Below are 16,195 nucleotides of genomic sequence, written 5' to 3' on the forward strand. Positions count from 1 at the left end.
TAATCACAATAGAATTATTATGAGGGTGTAACTCAATTAATTTAAATGAAAATTTCCAAGCAGGTAACATAATAATTCACGGATACACCGATCAGCTTAAAAAATGATGGTGCCGATACGAATTCGTCCTACATCATCACTAATGAAATTCCGAGGGTGTAACTCAAAGAATTCAACAGAAAATATCCAGCAAAGTTACGGACTCATGAATTCTTAAAAACTGCTCTTGGATTCAAAACCTGTGAGCAACAGTTATTAATGTTAGCCAAGTGCTTACCAGCATGTACTAAACCCTGGAACTATAGAGCAAACAGTTCGCCACGCCAGCGGAAAAAAAGAAGAAGGTAAATTATTTTTGTGTACGCGAACTTAAAAATCATCATACCCAATTGAAAATGTAATTCAACAACCAGAAGAAAATGCCGAAATTTTTTCCAGTGTACCATCTAGTGCTCCTGGAAGTTTGGAAGTGAAAGAAAAATGGATTAGTGATGGCCTTTTATGCAGCTTCTACACTGTTTTCAGGTTCCCGCTCGTTTCCTAAATTTTCCTTGATGCACTTAACAATGAAAACATGCCAAACAAGTTTCTTTTTATACTGCTTTGATATTTTTTCCTGTTTGACAAATTATCTTTTGTCCCTTTGAGATTTATTTTGTTATTATGTAGATTACATAGATCAGCAAAGAGAAAAATACAACTCCATGATGATTGTAACGATATCGATGTTATCGTTCTATTTACTTCCGGTCCGCATTTACGTCATAACTACCATGGCAACAAAACTTGAGAGACCATGCTTTCCGGTTGAGTAGAGTTAGTCGGACATCGATTAAATAGACCTGTATGTGTCTTGTTCTTCCTATAAACAACGCTACATGGTGTCAGTGATTTGGGATTCTTCCTACAGAATCGTCGCTGAAATACTTGAGTGCATTTTCAAGCCAAACTCAGTGAATCTAGCTCCAGATGACCGAATCAGGCTCGTCGAGCGTAGCTTCAACAAGCACGCAGCCAGCAACTCCTCAATTTATCCAGTCCTCTATTCCTTTACCGTCGAAACTAGACTTCAAGGGGAACTTAGCTATGGATTGGAAGAAATTTAAGCGGCTTTGGACAAACTACGAGATCGCCTCACGGCTCAGTACGCAAAGCAGTAATCTTCGAACAGCCACATTGTTGACATGTATTGGCCCAGATATCCTGGAGATTTACGATGGTTTGCCCTTCGGAAATGAAGAGGAGAAAACCGACATCGACAAAGTGATAGAGCTTCTAAACGCCTTTTTCATCGGTGAGACGAATGAAATATACGAAGCCTATCTGTTCAATCAGAGAGTACAAGAGGTCGGTGAGTCATTTGATGTTTTCCTTACAGCTTTACGTTCGTTAGCTAAAACGTGCAATTTTGGCATCTTGCAAGAGCGAATGATTAGAGACAGAGTTGTGGTAGGAATTAGAGATAACGCCACCCGAAAAAAGCTGCTAGCTGAGAACAAACTAACTCTTAACAAGTGTATTGATATTTGCCGTGCGAGTGAAACCACATCCAAACAACTTAAGGAGATGTCCCATGCGGAGGAGGTTAGCGCCGTTGCCACAGGCCACCCAAAATCGAAGATAGGTTTTCGCCATAATAAAGTACGAAATCTCAGTAAAGTCCAACGCCCCGTCCCCAACAAAGTAACAGAACCAGTTAGATGTAAGTTCTGCCACAGAACTCATCCTTTAAAAAAGGAACTCTGTCCAGCATGGCAGCACAAGTGTGATAACTGTGGTCGAATGAACCACTTCTCAGTGGCTTGCTGAAGTCAGAAAGCTAACAAAAAGCAAACTAAGAAGTCAGTTCACAATGTAGAACAAGAAGTTCAGGAGTTTAATGACGAAGATTCTGATGATTACTTATTCAGTGTAGAATCTGTGAGCGTCCTTTATGCAAAAAACAGTCCAAAGAAGATTTATGCTAACATGCGCTTGAGGGATGAAACAGTGAAATTCCAGTTAGACTGTGGAGCAACAGTCAATATCCTCCCAGCAGATATTTATCAGAAGGTATTTAACGATCCGCGAATGGAACGCCTTCAGCCTACTCAAACTACCCTTGTCATGTTCAACAAATCAGAGCTGAAACCTCTAGGATGTACTAAGGTCGAGACCTTCAACCCCAAGAATGGACAGTGTTTCCTCACGGAATACACCGTCGTTCCAACAGGTCACACAGCACTCCTTGGTGCTGAATCAGTGCAGCAGTTTGGCCTCATAGTGATTAACACCGATAACATCATGTCTCTCTCGAATGAGATTCCCACACAGCCGGATCTCGTGAGCAAATTCGGAGATGTCTTCTCAGGAGAAGGAAAGCTCAAAGGAAAGCTTCACCTCGAGATTGATAAGTCTGTAACCCCTGTGGCACTGCCAGTGAGGAAAGTCCCCTTTGCAGTAAAAGAGCCTTTAAAACAGGAACTAGAACGCTTAGTTAAGATAGGCATCTTGCAACCAGTAGATGTTCCAACAGACTGGATTTCCTCAATGGTGGTCATTAAGAAGAGCAATGGAAAGATAAGGTTATGTATTGACCCAAAACCTCTGAATAAAGCACTCAGGAGAAATCATTTTCCCCTTCCAGTGATCGATGATCTACTACCGCTGCTTACGAATGCTAAAGTCTTCAGTGTCGTCGACGCGAAGAATGGGTTTTGGCATGTACAGCTAGACGATGAAAGCAGTCTTCTGACCACATTTGGTACCCCCTGGGGAAGGTTCCGCTGGACGCGGATGCCCTTCGGCATATCACCCGCTCCGGAAGAGTTTCAGAGGAGATTGGAATACGCCCTGGAAGGTCTTGATGGAATTAAGCCAATATTCGATGATATCCTTGTTTTTGGTGTCGGAGAAACAGAAGCTGAAGCACTTTCTGACCATGATGCAAAGCTGACAGCATTGTTAGAACGCTGCCGCGCTACTGGCATTAAGTTAAACAAAGAGAAGCTTAAGCTCCGTCGCAAAGAAGTGAAGTTTATGGGACATGTTATATGTCAAGATGGTCTTAAGCCTGACCCAGACAAGGTACAAGGTATCAAAGAGATGCCAACCCCGACAAGCAAACAAGATCTCAAGAGACTTCTCGGCATGGTAAATTACCTCCAGAAGTTTGCTCCTAACCTGTCAGAAGTTACATCCCCAATGAGAGACCTTTTGAAAGAAGGGAACCAGTTCCGTTGGGATGAGCAAGTACAAGGCTGTAGTTTCAAGCGAGTTAAGGAGATACTCTCAGCTGCCCCTGTCCTCAAGTATTTTAACCCCAAAGACGACGTGGAATTGCAGTGTGATGCATCAGACCGAGGACTTGGTGCATGTCTAATGCAAGGAGGCCAGCCCGTGGCTTATGTATCTCGTTCCATGACAGAAACAGAAGTGAACTATGCCCAGATAGAGAAAGAGATGCTTGCAATACTTTTCGGAGTAGAACGTTTTGAGCAGTTTGTATATGGTCGACCTGTCAAGATCCAAACTGACCACAAACCCTTGGAGAGCATCTTCCGTAAAAGTCTACTCAGTGCGCCTAAACGTCTCCAGCGAATGTTGCTAAGATTGCAGAAGTTTGACCTTCAAGTGTCTTACAAAAAAGGGACTGAAATGTATCTGGCAGATACACTGAGCAGAGCATACAGAGTGCGCAAGAGCACAAAAGAAGATGTAGCAGAAGATGTTATGTACATAGAGGACATGAGAGGAGACACTGAAAGAGAGCTAGAGCACATCAATATGATACAATACTTGCCAGTATCGGAACCAACGCTGATTGCCATTCAGCAAGCAACAGAATCCGATCCTACCCTGAGAGAGCTGAAGAGAACAATCAGGCAAGGTTGGCCAGCTACCAAAGCTGGGGTATCAGCAAACATCAGTGGTTACTTTACATTTCGGGACGAACTGTCTTTACAGAATGGACTGGTGTTCAAAGGTGAAAGACTAGTTATCCCTATGAGCGTGAAAGCTGACATGTTGGCCAAGATCCACCGGAGCCACATCGGCATCCAAGGCTGTCTCAGAAGAGCAAGAGAAGTAGCTTACTGGCCTGGGATGAACAAAGATGTCGAAGATTATGTAGCAAAGTGTGCCGTCTGCAACAGCCAGCCTGTCGAGCAAGGAAAAGAGCCCATGATTTGTCACGAACTGCCTAGTAGACCCTGGGAGAAAATCGCAGTTGATCTTTTTGATCTGAACGGTGTAGATTTCATGGTGACCGTTGACTACTATTCAAGCTTCTTTGAAGTCGACAGGATGACAAGCAAGACAGCAGACGAAGTTGTGAAGAAGTTGAAAGCCCATCTTGCCCGCCATGGAATTCCCGACCAGCTTGTATCGGATAATGGACAGCCCTTTTCCTCCGCAAAGTTCCAACAGTTCGCAGACACTTATGGTTTTGAACATATAACAAGCTCTCCAACATATCCTCAGTCCAACGGCAAAGTCGAGAACACGGTGAAGACAGCAAAACATCTGCTAGAGAAAGCCGTCAAGTCCGAACAAGACCCATATCTTGCCCTGCTGGACTGGAGAAATACTCCCACAGAAACACTCAACTCGTCACCTGTTCAGCGATTATTCGGTAGAAGAACAAAGACTCCACTCCCAACCTCAAACCAATTGCTCAAGCCGAAGCTACCAGAGGAGGTTGATCAGAAGTTGAAGCTACAAAAGGCTAAACAATCCCTGTACTACAATCAAGGCGCCAAAGAACTGAAGGAACTGCGCCCAGGAGACACAGTGCGATTGCAGCCACTAAAATCCCACTTGGGAAAGAAGAAGGATTGGACCCAAGCAAGAGTCGAAGGCAAAGTCGACATAAGGTCCTATCAAGTCAGAACAGAAGATGGAAGAATTTATAGGAGGAACCGCAGACACCTGAGACATACACGTGAAGTGATGCCACACAGTGAAGATGGGATGAGATTATCCCCAAAAGCAACACCAATTTCTGCTACTGCAAATTCTGGTAATGAAATACCATCGGTACCACCTTCCATACCAAGTACTGCAGTCAGTAAGGACCAATCAGACACAGTACCTTTGCAGAACACGGACAAGCCACATCCGGAATATCCACCTCAGTCTGCAGCAGATAAGCAGGAGATTTCCCCATCGGTGACCACCACTCGATCTGGATGAATTGTGCGACCACCCACACGTTACCAGTGATTGGGGTTATCGAAAGAACAAAAAAAAAAGGACATGACAAACTCTTAATTTTCTTTTTTTTTTGTAGTTTATTTTAAACTAGGATTGAGACATTCAGTTACGTTTACATTTTTTTTTGTTTCCTGAAGAAAGGGAGATGTAACGATATCGATGTTATCGTTCTATTTACTTCCGGTCCGCATTTACGTCATAACTACCATGGCAACAAAACTTGAGAGACCATGCTTTCCGGTTGAGTAGAGTTAGTCGGACATCGATTAAATAGACCTGTATGTGTCTTGTTCTTCCTATAAACAACGCTACAATGATGACCTGGTAAAGATGCCATAAACACTAAGCAACAAAATGTATTGACCTTAATAAAAGGAGGCGATGATTTTATTTTAATACAGTTAATTTGTTCTTTTCATTCACACCTAGCTAATACCAAGGAGGTAAACACCGGGGTAATGGAACGGGAATTTGTACCAGTTCCAATAAATTTGAGAGGCCATGTCATCGGTAGGAATCATAGTGTCATAAATGAAATAATGACGAGATCTGGAGCCACCATTGATCCTGGGAGCGGAGACCAAGCAGGGTTTACAGTCAGTGGACGCCCGGAGGAAATAAAAATAGCAAAGCAGCTTATTTCAGAAAAATTGGTTAGTTCTAAATTTGGTAAATTTTAAGATTATTGCTATATCATATTTTGGAAGACTAACTGACGAATTTTCAGGTTTTTATAAGATACTGACCGAAGCAAAGCAAGTCTTAGTTCCCTCATGTTCACTCTCAGTGTTCAGAGAGAGACATGCACCCGTCAAATTTTAAAAGCGCAAATTATGCCTACAGTAGAATTGCTTATTTAAAACTATTTGATGTATAGCATGGGGACTGAGTTGACCATCAGTTCCTTTTTTAATAGGAGGAGTTGGTTAATAGATGGGAAGAACTTGTAGAAATCCCAGAAAGATACAAAGGTATAGTGATTGGAAAACAGTTTCGCACTTTTCGCAAGATAGAGACCCAAACAGGGGTAAAACTTTTCGTGGCGGATGGAGAAGTATACATAGTCTATAGAACACAACAGCAACGGCGACACGCGAGAATGAATATAGGAACAATTGTGGTATGTTTTAATTTACAAATTGACTCTTTATCACAGAGAGAGATCACTTTATAACTGTTGGCGGTATTTTCTGTTAGTGTAGAGGATACCCATACTTGATCTAGGCTATCCCTTTTTTGATCTCTAAGATTCAAGTTTAGCTGGAAAAGAATTTTGAACAGAAAGAAAACGTTGTATTATTGATTTTTCTCAGACCAGGTTCAATAAATTTGTGGAGATAACACAAATGTACTTTGTGCAGATACATAGAGAATAATACATGGGTGCGTGTTAATATGGAATTTCTCTTCGAGTGTTAAACTCGACATCTCACTCTTGAGCTATCGAGTTAAACACTTGAAGAGAAATTCCATATCTAGAGGCAACCATGTATTATTTTTTTTTATCATGTCAACACAATAGCCCTTTACTGACAAGGAAAGCAGACTTCATTAATGAATGAAAACAAATGAATCGACAATCCCCGAGTAACAATCGTAGAGTGCGTTAGCGCTGACTCTTAAAATGGAAATATGCGTTGAAGCATGATTACAAAAACAACAATAGTCGTAATTTCCAATTTACACAATTCTCATTTATTGACTTTGTCCTTACCTACAGAAGAAGTCTGTCAGGTAAGTGGCCGAAATCGGCCATTGGCAAAGCTTCTAGTTGCCGATTTTCATTCTCAGTCGTGAGAAATACCAACACCAAAGCCACTGAGTTCGTAACTTTCGGTTTTCCTTTTTGTATATTGGTTTTTTCCCCTTCTAGGAAAGTTTGAACCTCACTGTCTTTCAGCGATACGAATTTTTTATAGTATTTTAGTCGCCATGATCCGAGAAAGTTCCAACAAACTACCTTGTATTAATCGTGAAGACTTTGCCAAAGGCGAGTGACGTGTGTTGTTAAGGCTTTTCTCAGGGCCGGAGAGCCCTGATAACACCGCTCTTTATGTGATAAATACATTTTCTGATAGTAGCTACCCATACCCAGCCGATAGGAAGACTGGAGTTTGGGCAGAGGAAGTCTGGCTTTCTTGATTGATAATCATCACGTTACTATTGACGAGATATCTTTCAAACTCGTCTGTGGTATCATTGGTATTTGGTTAGTTTAGTCGACCTGCCCCATCGCCATTCCTCTGAAAATTGTGGCTCACTCACTTTGTAGAGTCTGTAGCCTCTGATGCTCAGTTCATTGAGATTTGTTAATTTTTTTTTGTCAAAGAATCGACAAACAACCATTGCCACCTGACTACTAGACTTGCGTGGCTTAAACCAGTAATTGATGATGTACGATGAAACCATTTTGCTTTTGATTACGTTGCCTTTAAAACTTTCAGGCTGGAGCTAGACTAAAGGATTTTAAAAAGGAATTTTACAAAGTTTCTTCTTACGTCGATGCTTGTCATCTTCCTGGGAACTGTAAACTTAAGCTTGAGGAGGTGCAAGTAGAGGATCGCATACCGCTACCTGGGCTTCAAACGCAATATCGACTCGAACCAGTTGAACACTATGAAAGAGAGGTAATCTTCTTGGTTTCATACAACTTGTACACGAGTTGACACATTCTTCTTCTTGCGTGATATGGGGATAAAAAAGTTTTGAAGCATTGTGTTGCGTCGTGTCATGCTTTTAAAAAAAGTCGTAAAGACAGCTCGGTCAAAAACATATAGGCTTTCGACAAATCCTACAGATCTAGCTAGGTTTCAAGTTGCCTTTCCATATTGATGGGCCGTGTTTGTAATATTGTATTATTAAAGAAGAACTGAATACATTTGACAACTGATACATTTTTACAATTTTAAGCTTGGTCAGACTATATGAGCTCGTACACCCCGCGATCAAGCAGTTTTGACGACCGAAAAATTAGGTTGCCTGGGGTTTGAATACTTACGGGTGACTTAGATGTTTTATTATTCTGTCGCTTTTGACAAAAACTGAACATCTCTCTATATATTTGTCATGTTTCGTTATAAGCCAACTGCTTTTAGTTGTCGCAACATTTTTAAATCGGGAATTAGAATTTTTATGGCAATCGTTATACAATATTTATATGAGTATCTGGGCAGAATTCGTACCATGACCGGAATGACCCCGTGTACCAATCCAATCTTGAAGACGAAGTTTTGATGTCCTTACGCAAGATTAAAGAGAACAGGGAGGCAGATGAGAGTCCGAAGGTCGATATGTGGTGTCATTTGGGGACCTCCATCATTACAGTACCTGATGAAGGCAATGTTCATTCTAATTTGAATATTTTGCATCGATGAATAATAACTGAATTAAGTGTCCTACCTGTTGAAAAGTTCTATGCTCTCTTCAACTTCTTTTTCTTGTGGATCTTACTTCGCTATTTCTCCTTTGTTATCCCCAAGGTGTTTCATCCTTCTTGTGCTTAGCCTCCCATAAAAAATTGTTCTAAGTCATAATTCATCTTGCTCGCTAACCTGATGTACCTCTCGGTGAGGTAGAATCTGAGTAATTTTTCAGCATAATTATAATCTGTATGTCCGTTCTCTTGTTTCTCTTTTTTCAGAGGATGTTGTCCAAAAAACGTGGGACATCGAAGAGATTACGGACAATTTTCAAAGGCCTGACGCTGGAGAAAAAATGTTTTGGAAAGTTTCTTTTAGAGAAAGAGATGATATTCATGAGGACATCTTAAAAAGAACTGGCCTCAAAGAGATCACTGAAGATAATGAATACATCTCTAGATATGACCTAACCTATTTGACGCCTTGTTTTTATCAACTTAGATGTAAGGTGAGTGCGAACAATTTCTTCCTCTTTACGTTTTATAACCGACAAGTGTGTTACGCTCGTCTATTTCTTTTTCACTTTGAGTGTTGTATGTTTTTAATTCCTTTATTTCCCCTCCGTGCCACATGAATATGAACAAAAAAAATTCACCTTTGTTGAAGTTTCGCTCCGTTTAGTCGACGTACATTAACTTTCCAAAAGTGCGTCGTTCGCCGAAAAGTGAACTTACAATGTTAGGAATTCCATCTAGGCAGTGGCTCATCACGTGCTGTGTTTTTCTTCCTTATTAAACAGGTGTGGGTGGCAAAGAGTAGCGTCAAGAAAAAGCTTGAAGATATACCAATCCCTTTTAGTGACATAAAGAATGTATTGGAGGAGATTCAATTTGAAGATGAAACGACGCAATCACGCTGTCGTGGATGGCTGGTACTTAAATCTCGAAAATATCTACAGACCGACATTCTTTTCCCTGGTTGCGAGTTAGACTGCAGGTTCACCATACGTGAGCGAAGAGGCAAGTCTAGCAATTTTTGTTTGGTCTTTGGTCGTTATAAAAGACACTTCTCGTTTTAGTTTTCTTTCTTCACGTACTGCCTCCCTCCTTCTCTCCTCTCCCTTCTCACCCATCCACGACTAAATTTTCAGTAAAACTTTCGAATTTAACGAAATGTGTTTGGCGGTCACGAGTCATGTTCTATCATTTCTGTTGCTTAGTTTCTGTTAAAGAGGAAAGAGCAAGAACGAATCTTTTTAGTTTCCGTTCATATCTGTCTTTTGCAAATGCCACTTTTAGTTGGACCGGAAAGTCTTCGCCTATCCTGGCTGAAAGATCCCTTTACCCTATGGATACCCAAGTCCAAGAAATAGCTTTGCTAAACTATAAACTACTTGCAGCACAGTCCATGGGATTTAAACATGTATTGGTTCAATACAAATATTTCAGTAAAATGGGTTAATTTTACTGATTCCTGTTAACACTTTTATACAAAGATTTGTCTTGCTACAGATCGAACTGCTATCAGAGGAGACGTACCCGAAATCGAAGTGAGACGTGCTTTGTCTACATACCTTTCTCGACTAACTTTGACAGATAAGAATACCTTCGGGTTACTTCTTCCAGATCACGATTTGCCTGAAGGATTCCACTTACTCCATAAGCGATGTTGCAAGCGAAAAATGTACAGCACGCGTGAAGGATTCTTTGCCATACTTTCTCAGGAGAATTCATGGTCCATTGACTTCTTAGGAAATGAAAGAAGCAGAGAATCGGTAATAATGAATGTTTAACGGTTGCAAATTGCATAGTTGTATAAAAAACGATCGGTATGTTGAGCAAAACAACTCAATTTCTAGTCTTTCTAATTTTCTCTTTTTCTTGTGGAAATGGGCAGACTGACCTCCACTTACATAGTGAAGAGTGCGACAAACTTCTAAATGGCACAGATTGGCAACCGGAAATCATAGTTCAGACACTGCCCGAATTTATTCAATTTGTAAAGAAAACTCAAGACTTTCTTGTACGGGAGATGAGAGGAAATGAATCCGCAAGAACAGGTGAGGGAAGCCATCCTTTGTGTACTTGTAATAAATCGGCATGAGTTGTTATCTCTAGCGCATTTTCTTCTTCTTCTAACGTCGGATACATTTAATGTGGCCAATTATTAGAAGTTAAGAGGTATGATGAAGAAAACTTTAATATTTAAGATTTTTGTTTTCTACACATATTGCCAATTCAAGTAATAATGCGCCGGGAACGCGTCCACATGCCTCTTTACAAAGTCGTCAATTTTTACTTCTCCCCATCACCTAATCGATCTAATGTATTAGAGGAAATATACCTTGTTTGCATTAAAAATAGAACTCGATGGATTGGTTGATTATTTGGTTTTGTTGGTTTGCATGTTACCTATTTCTTGTTTGTTTGATTCACTTTTAATTCGGTCTTGATTGTTGAGATTTATTTATGTGCGTTTCTCGACTGCCATATTTACAGTTCCTCCAGAGATTCGTGCTCGCGGTCCTCAAGCTTTAGAAGCCTACAACAATGCACTGGCCGAAGGTCAAGCTTGTGTCAAGAGAGTGCCTCTAATGATAGTTGGACAAGATCGGTCCGGTAAAACCAGCGTGAAGAAGTCCTTGAAAGGGATTTGCTTCAACCCTGATGAAGATAGCACCCTGGGAATTGAGGTCGATGACTATCTTTTTAAAGTAACCACCGAAATATGGAAGACAGGAGAAATAGATGAGGAGGCCAACATTGATACCACAGTTACTTCATTTGAGCATAGTGCAGCACGGTGGATTGCAGAAAAATTGACAATGCATGAAAAAATTGCTGAAGTGAAACAAACAAGCTCAACCGAGTCAGCTGACTATGATTTTGAAGAAATTGACGACGCAAAGGAAGGGGAACCCTATGAGACTTTAAGTGACGCGAACCTTTTAGAATCATCCATAAATCCAGCATCAACCAATACCACCGACGATGAACCTAATTTATCAACGAGAGAAGTACGAGACCCTAAAGAATTAGAACCAGAAGAAGATTTGCTTATCAAAACGCTGGAAAAATTGCCGGATTTCGACGATGTTGTAAAGCTACTTCCCCAGTTCCTTCGAGAGAACTGGGAAGATGATAAAGAAGATATCTATTCCATACTGTGGGACTTTGCTGGACAGTCAGTTTATTACGTGACGCACCCCATCTTTCTCACGAGAAGAGCAATCTACTTCTTGGTTTATGACTTGAGTAGAAATCCAAGCGACAAAGCCAAACCATTGGTGAAGCGGGGAGTTTATAGAGAAATTGAAGATAGATATAATCTAAAACGAACTTTGATTATTTAGACTTTTGGATGAGTTCTTTGGCTTCCTTAGTGAGTGATTGCCAACAAGTGGAACCCGAAAAGTTGGTGCCATTGAGGAAATTCCCCGCCGTTTTCCTGGTGTGCACACATGCTGATCAGCCCTATTGCGATCATAATCCATTTAAACTAGCCAGTGAAATATTTGGCGACTTAAAGAACAAGCCATATGGTGCCCACTTGTTTGACGTATTTTGTGTTGATAACACTAAGTCAGGCACTGAATCCGTATGTAAAGAAATTGTGCGCTTACGAGAGGCTGTACATGTCGTTTCTAAAGAGTTACCACACGTAACCGAAGCTATTCCGATCAAGTGGTTGAAATACGAAAATGTCCTTCGCGTCCTTATGGAAAAGGATCAGAAGTTCATCTCTCTCTCGACTGCGAAAAAAATCGCTTCCAAGTGTTGCAACATTAACGACAACGAGGTACAGACAGTGCTTACCTTTTTGCACGACCTGCGAGTTTTGATTCACTTTGACGACTCTCCAGAATTGAGTGAGTTAGTTACTTTGGATATTCAGTGGTTGATTGACGTGTTCAAGAATGTAATAACTGTCAGGGCCTATCACGAAGAGAGAGACTTTGCTCCTCTTTGGGAAAAACTCGAGAAAAAAGGAATCTTGGAAGAAAACCTCCTCAAACATGTTTGAAACTCTTTGGTTCCTCAGAAAAAAACCCACGAAAGTCTTATTGCGATTATGGAAAAATTCAGCTTGATGTGTTCTTGGCCATCATCAGATGACTTGTGCAACAAACATTACTTGGTGCCATCTATGTTGCGAACGCTTCCACCAAAGCAGATAAGTGATCTAGTAAACTCTGCCCAACTCCCCTCTCTTTTTCTCAAATTTGATACAGGTCGGGTCCCGCCTGGCCTATTTCCCCGATTTGTGCTGGAATTTTTTCAGTGGTGTAGAAAGGAATTTCCCGGCGTAGATCTGCCCAAAACTTATATCAATTTTGCCAGATTCAACATCTTTCCGAATCAAGGTCTCTCCCTGGTTCTCCTCTGCCACTCTTCCACAATTGAGGTCGTTGTCCTCAGTGTAAAAAGTGCTATTGATGTGGTCGATGTGGAATCAATTCGAGCTTTTCGTAACCAGCTAACCTTGATCATTGATCGGGTGTGGAAAAAATTCTTCTGGGTGAAGAACATTAGATGCGAAGTGAGTTACCTTTGTCCTGTTTGTTCTCATGGACGCGTGGCAAGCTTCTGCCCACAACACCACGAGGAAAGTTGTAAGCAAGAGGAATGCCTTCATTTCATTTTAGAGTCGGATTTACTCAATAAAAAGCAGGTCGTGTGTACCAACTCTGTAACCGCTTTGGATAACAGGATTCATGCTGAACAGTTTGCTCCTTGGATTTCCTCTGTTAAGGAAAAGGTAAGAAAATGTTTTTCTCCTGGCGTGAATTAGTAACATACTCGATTAGCAAGTACGTTTGGGCAGCGAGATTGTTACTGTCATTCGTTGTCAAATTCTCGGCAATTCCAAACAAGAGCAAAGAAAGAGCTGATCGTGTATGGTAATACGTGTGAACACAACGTATAGTAGACTTGCATAAAATGTTTTGAATAATTGAAAGTGTTACTCGAAGCCCTTTTTGCCTTTATGCCGAGGAGAATTGCCAGAGTCTTTTTTGAAGGTCATTTGATGTCAGGTCACATTAAGACTGGCCTTTTTTCGGAGTATCGCGCTCCCCTTGGATACACCACCGACTGACTGGGCAATTATTAGTTTTTATTCGTTCCCACTCATTTCGGCGAAATGAGTGGGAACGAATGAAGACGGCTCAATTCACCCATAAGAGCCCATATTGGCCACTTTCTTTTTATTTTCATCAACAGCAGATGGCGACTCATCAACGTGGAGGGGGGCCTCAATTTGGGAAAGGTTAGCCACCACTTTTACCTCTCAGTTACACACTTCGTGTTAGTCGATTTGTTTCAACGATGAGAGATGTGTCTTTCCACAGTTATTCTGTAGTTTCGTATTTTAAGCATACCATGAACAATTTATATCGTCCAGTCAAATTTCCGTAAATTGCCTATTATGATATGGTTTTTTTTTCCTAGTTTTTTATGAAGAATATGCTCTTTCTTGCCTGTCGTTATTGCCTATCGCTAAGGGTATTCTTACTGGACTTTTGCCATCGAAATAATTATAAACATGTTTTTCCGTGCATAAAAATGAGTAATCAGAAGCACATATGCGCATTTTAGGGTATGGAGACAAATCTCTAGCGCTACCCTACGTTGTTTACCAGTCTCTCAAGTCCGAATCAGTCCCTGCAAAAGATCTTTCATCGCTGAAAGCTCCAGCTCCTGACGATACAAAATGTTTCCGTTGTCATACGAGGGATACTAAGGATTATGATAGAACTGATAGGGTTAATTTCTCGAGAGAATATGCGTCAGCGTGCACAACAGATAATTGTTGTCAGTCCATTCCGCCTCAGTGGTTCATAATTGCCAGTGTTCGTCACTGTAGAGCACTTCTAGGGCAAATACTGTTAATACTTATCTTAGATGGGCTGCTGATTCATTACGGGTATCCCTCCCCCCGGCATTTCGCTGGTACCAATAAGTACTTAGGCGAGGGAGTCCGATGGGGAGAAATTGTCCTTCTCAGCATAACAAGCCGGGCAGGGCTCGAGCCCGGACCACTCGATCCAGATTACAGAGTGTGGACCCTTAGCACACCGTATTTCTCACAACACATTGAACATTGCCTAGATAAGCACGATCTTCGACTTATCTTCCTTTCCTTTTATTTCCTTTCCGCGGTGTTGAACCCTTTTAACACTCAAAATTTGTTGTTTGTAATTTTATCTTAGGTGGAAACGAGGAGACACCAGTGATACCTTGCAAATCTGTAACATCCGTTCAGCTACAACCACAAATAGGTGCTGAAAGCGATGGAAAACTGGTTCCTTTTGCACAAAGTTAGTCTCTATTGATCTTTTTTTGGTTGTAAAATTGTTTCATCCTCAGCGCACTCAAAGGTGTTTTATTATATACATACTTGAGATTTACCCACCGTTTTCTTTATAAGAAAACCCGCCTTAAAAATTCTGGTAAGCAATCAGAGCAGCGAGATGGCTTTCTTACACGTACGTAAAGCGTTCGTCCAATCAGGAGAGACTTGTTAGATCATACCACTGATTTCATTCAATTTTCACCATAAAAATGAACTCGTTTTCGTCTTCAGCAGAAGCACATAAACAACAAACTCATAAACGGATAAAACGCGTTTTTGACTCCTCAGACGACGACAGTCCACCTTTGACACAGAAAGAACCAACTGCGTTGAAAAGCTAAATACTTATTTTTGTTCAGCTTTCCTCCTTTTTATTCAGTATATTCCCTAATGAATACTTGCCAAAAACTAATTCGTTGTTATAAAATTGACATGCTATAAGCTTAGTTAATTCAATTCTGCATTTTATTTTAACTTGAAAGGCACCTTTTTGTAAGTTACTTAGAAGCTTTCAAAACTACATGGATACTTGTAAAAGCGATTTAATAAGTCACCTTGAATTTCAAGAAAATCTCAGTTTTTATTTAATAAACAAACTGACTCACTCGCTCGCAAAGCCTTGCTCGTTCGTTTTGTGAAAACAAACTCGAGCGTAAATATCGCACGTTATCACTTTCCATGAAAGTGATTCATTAACTTAATGAGAGCCCAGAATCGTTACTCACCATAACACCTTCATTTGTAACACTCCTGCAGGAAATTGTCAAATTCAGATATCCGCTGAAAATCAACTAGAACCTACCCATTCAGGGCGAGATGCATTTCAGGAGAGCGATGGGACGCTAGTCCCTTTTTCACAAGGTAACTCGGCTTTTGTTTCTTTACCATTTTGGTTCTTTGATTTAAGCCCCTTTTTTTCCCATATTCATTACCTTTTTGACAGGATATTGTTAGATTTTTTGGAGGCTCATTTTGTTTATCGCTGTCGTTGTTTTTCGATATTTTAGGGAATGGATACGAATCTCTTGTTTTGCCTCACAAAGTTAGCGAATCTCTCCAGTTAATATCGGACCCCCCAAAAGAGGTTATAGATAAATTGCTTCACAGTCTACAACTTGATGATGCCTCACTGGAAGATCCGAAACCTGAAACTGAGAAATGGATCCGTTGTCTCACGAGGGACGCTAAAGATCGTGGCAGGACTGATGTTGTTAAGTATTTAAGAGAAATCATGCCAGCTGGGACAGCAGGTAAGCAAGCTGGGATGGTGAGTGGTTCTGAAACGCGTT

The 16,195-nt window shown here is 40.8% G+C and overlaps 1 pseudogene across 1 annotated transcript in view; it reads left to right on the top strand.

Moving 5' to 3' along the window:
• The first annotated feature begins 5,628 nt into the window (after positions 1 to 5,628).
• LOC113666502 (uncharacterized) overlaps positions 5,629 to 16,195 on the top strand; it is a 12,119-nt pseudogene continuing 1,552 nt past the window's right edge. The window contains exons 1-14 of the transcript XR_016183232.1: positions 5,629 to 5,846; positions 6,110 to 6,313; positions 7,638 to 7,820; positions 8,367 to 8,539; positions 8,844 to 9,060; positions 9,352 to 9,571; positions 10,064 to 10,326; positions 10,449 to 10,611; positions 11,051 to 13,342; positions 13,429 to 13,445; positions 13,599 to 13,820; positions 14,764 to 14,871; positions 15,663 to 15,767; positions 15,914 to 16,156. The product of XR_016183232.1 is annotated as an uncharacterized LOC113666502 (transcript). The remainder of the gene's footprint in view (positions 5,847 to 6,109; positions 6,314 to 7,637; positions 7,821 to 8,366; positions 8,540 to 8,843; positions 9,061 to 9,351; positions 9,572 to 10,063; positions 10,327 to 10,448; positions 10,612 to 11,050; positions 13,343 to 13,428; positions 13,446 to 13,598; positions 13,821 to 14,763; positions 14,872 to 15,662; positions 15,768 to 15,913; positions 16,157 to 16,195) is intronic.

This window comes from Pocillopora damicornis, chromosome 14, assembly GCF_964200805.1.
Source record: "Pocillopora damicornis chromosome 14, jaPocDami1.2, whole genome shotgun sequence".
Taxonomy (NCBI): domain Eukaryota; kingdom Metazoa; phylum Cnidaria; class Anthozoa; order Scleractinia; family Pocilloporidae; genus Pocillopora; species Pocillopora damicornis.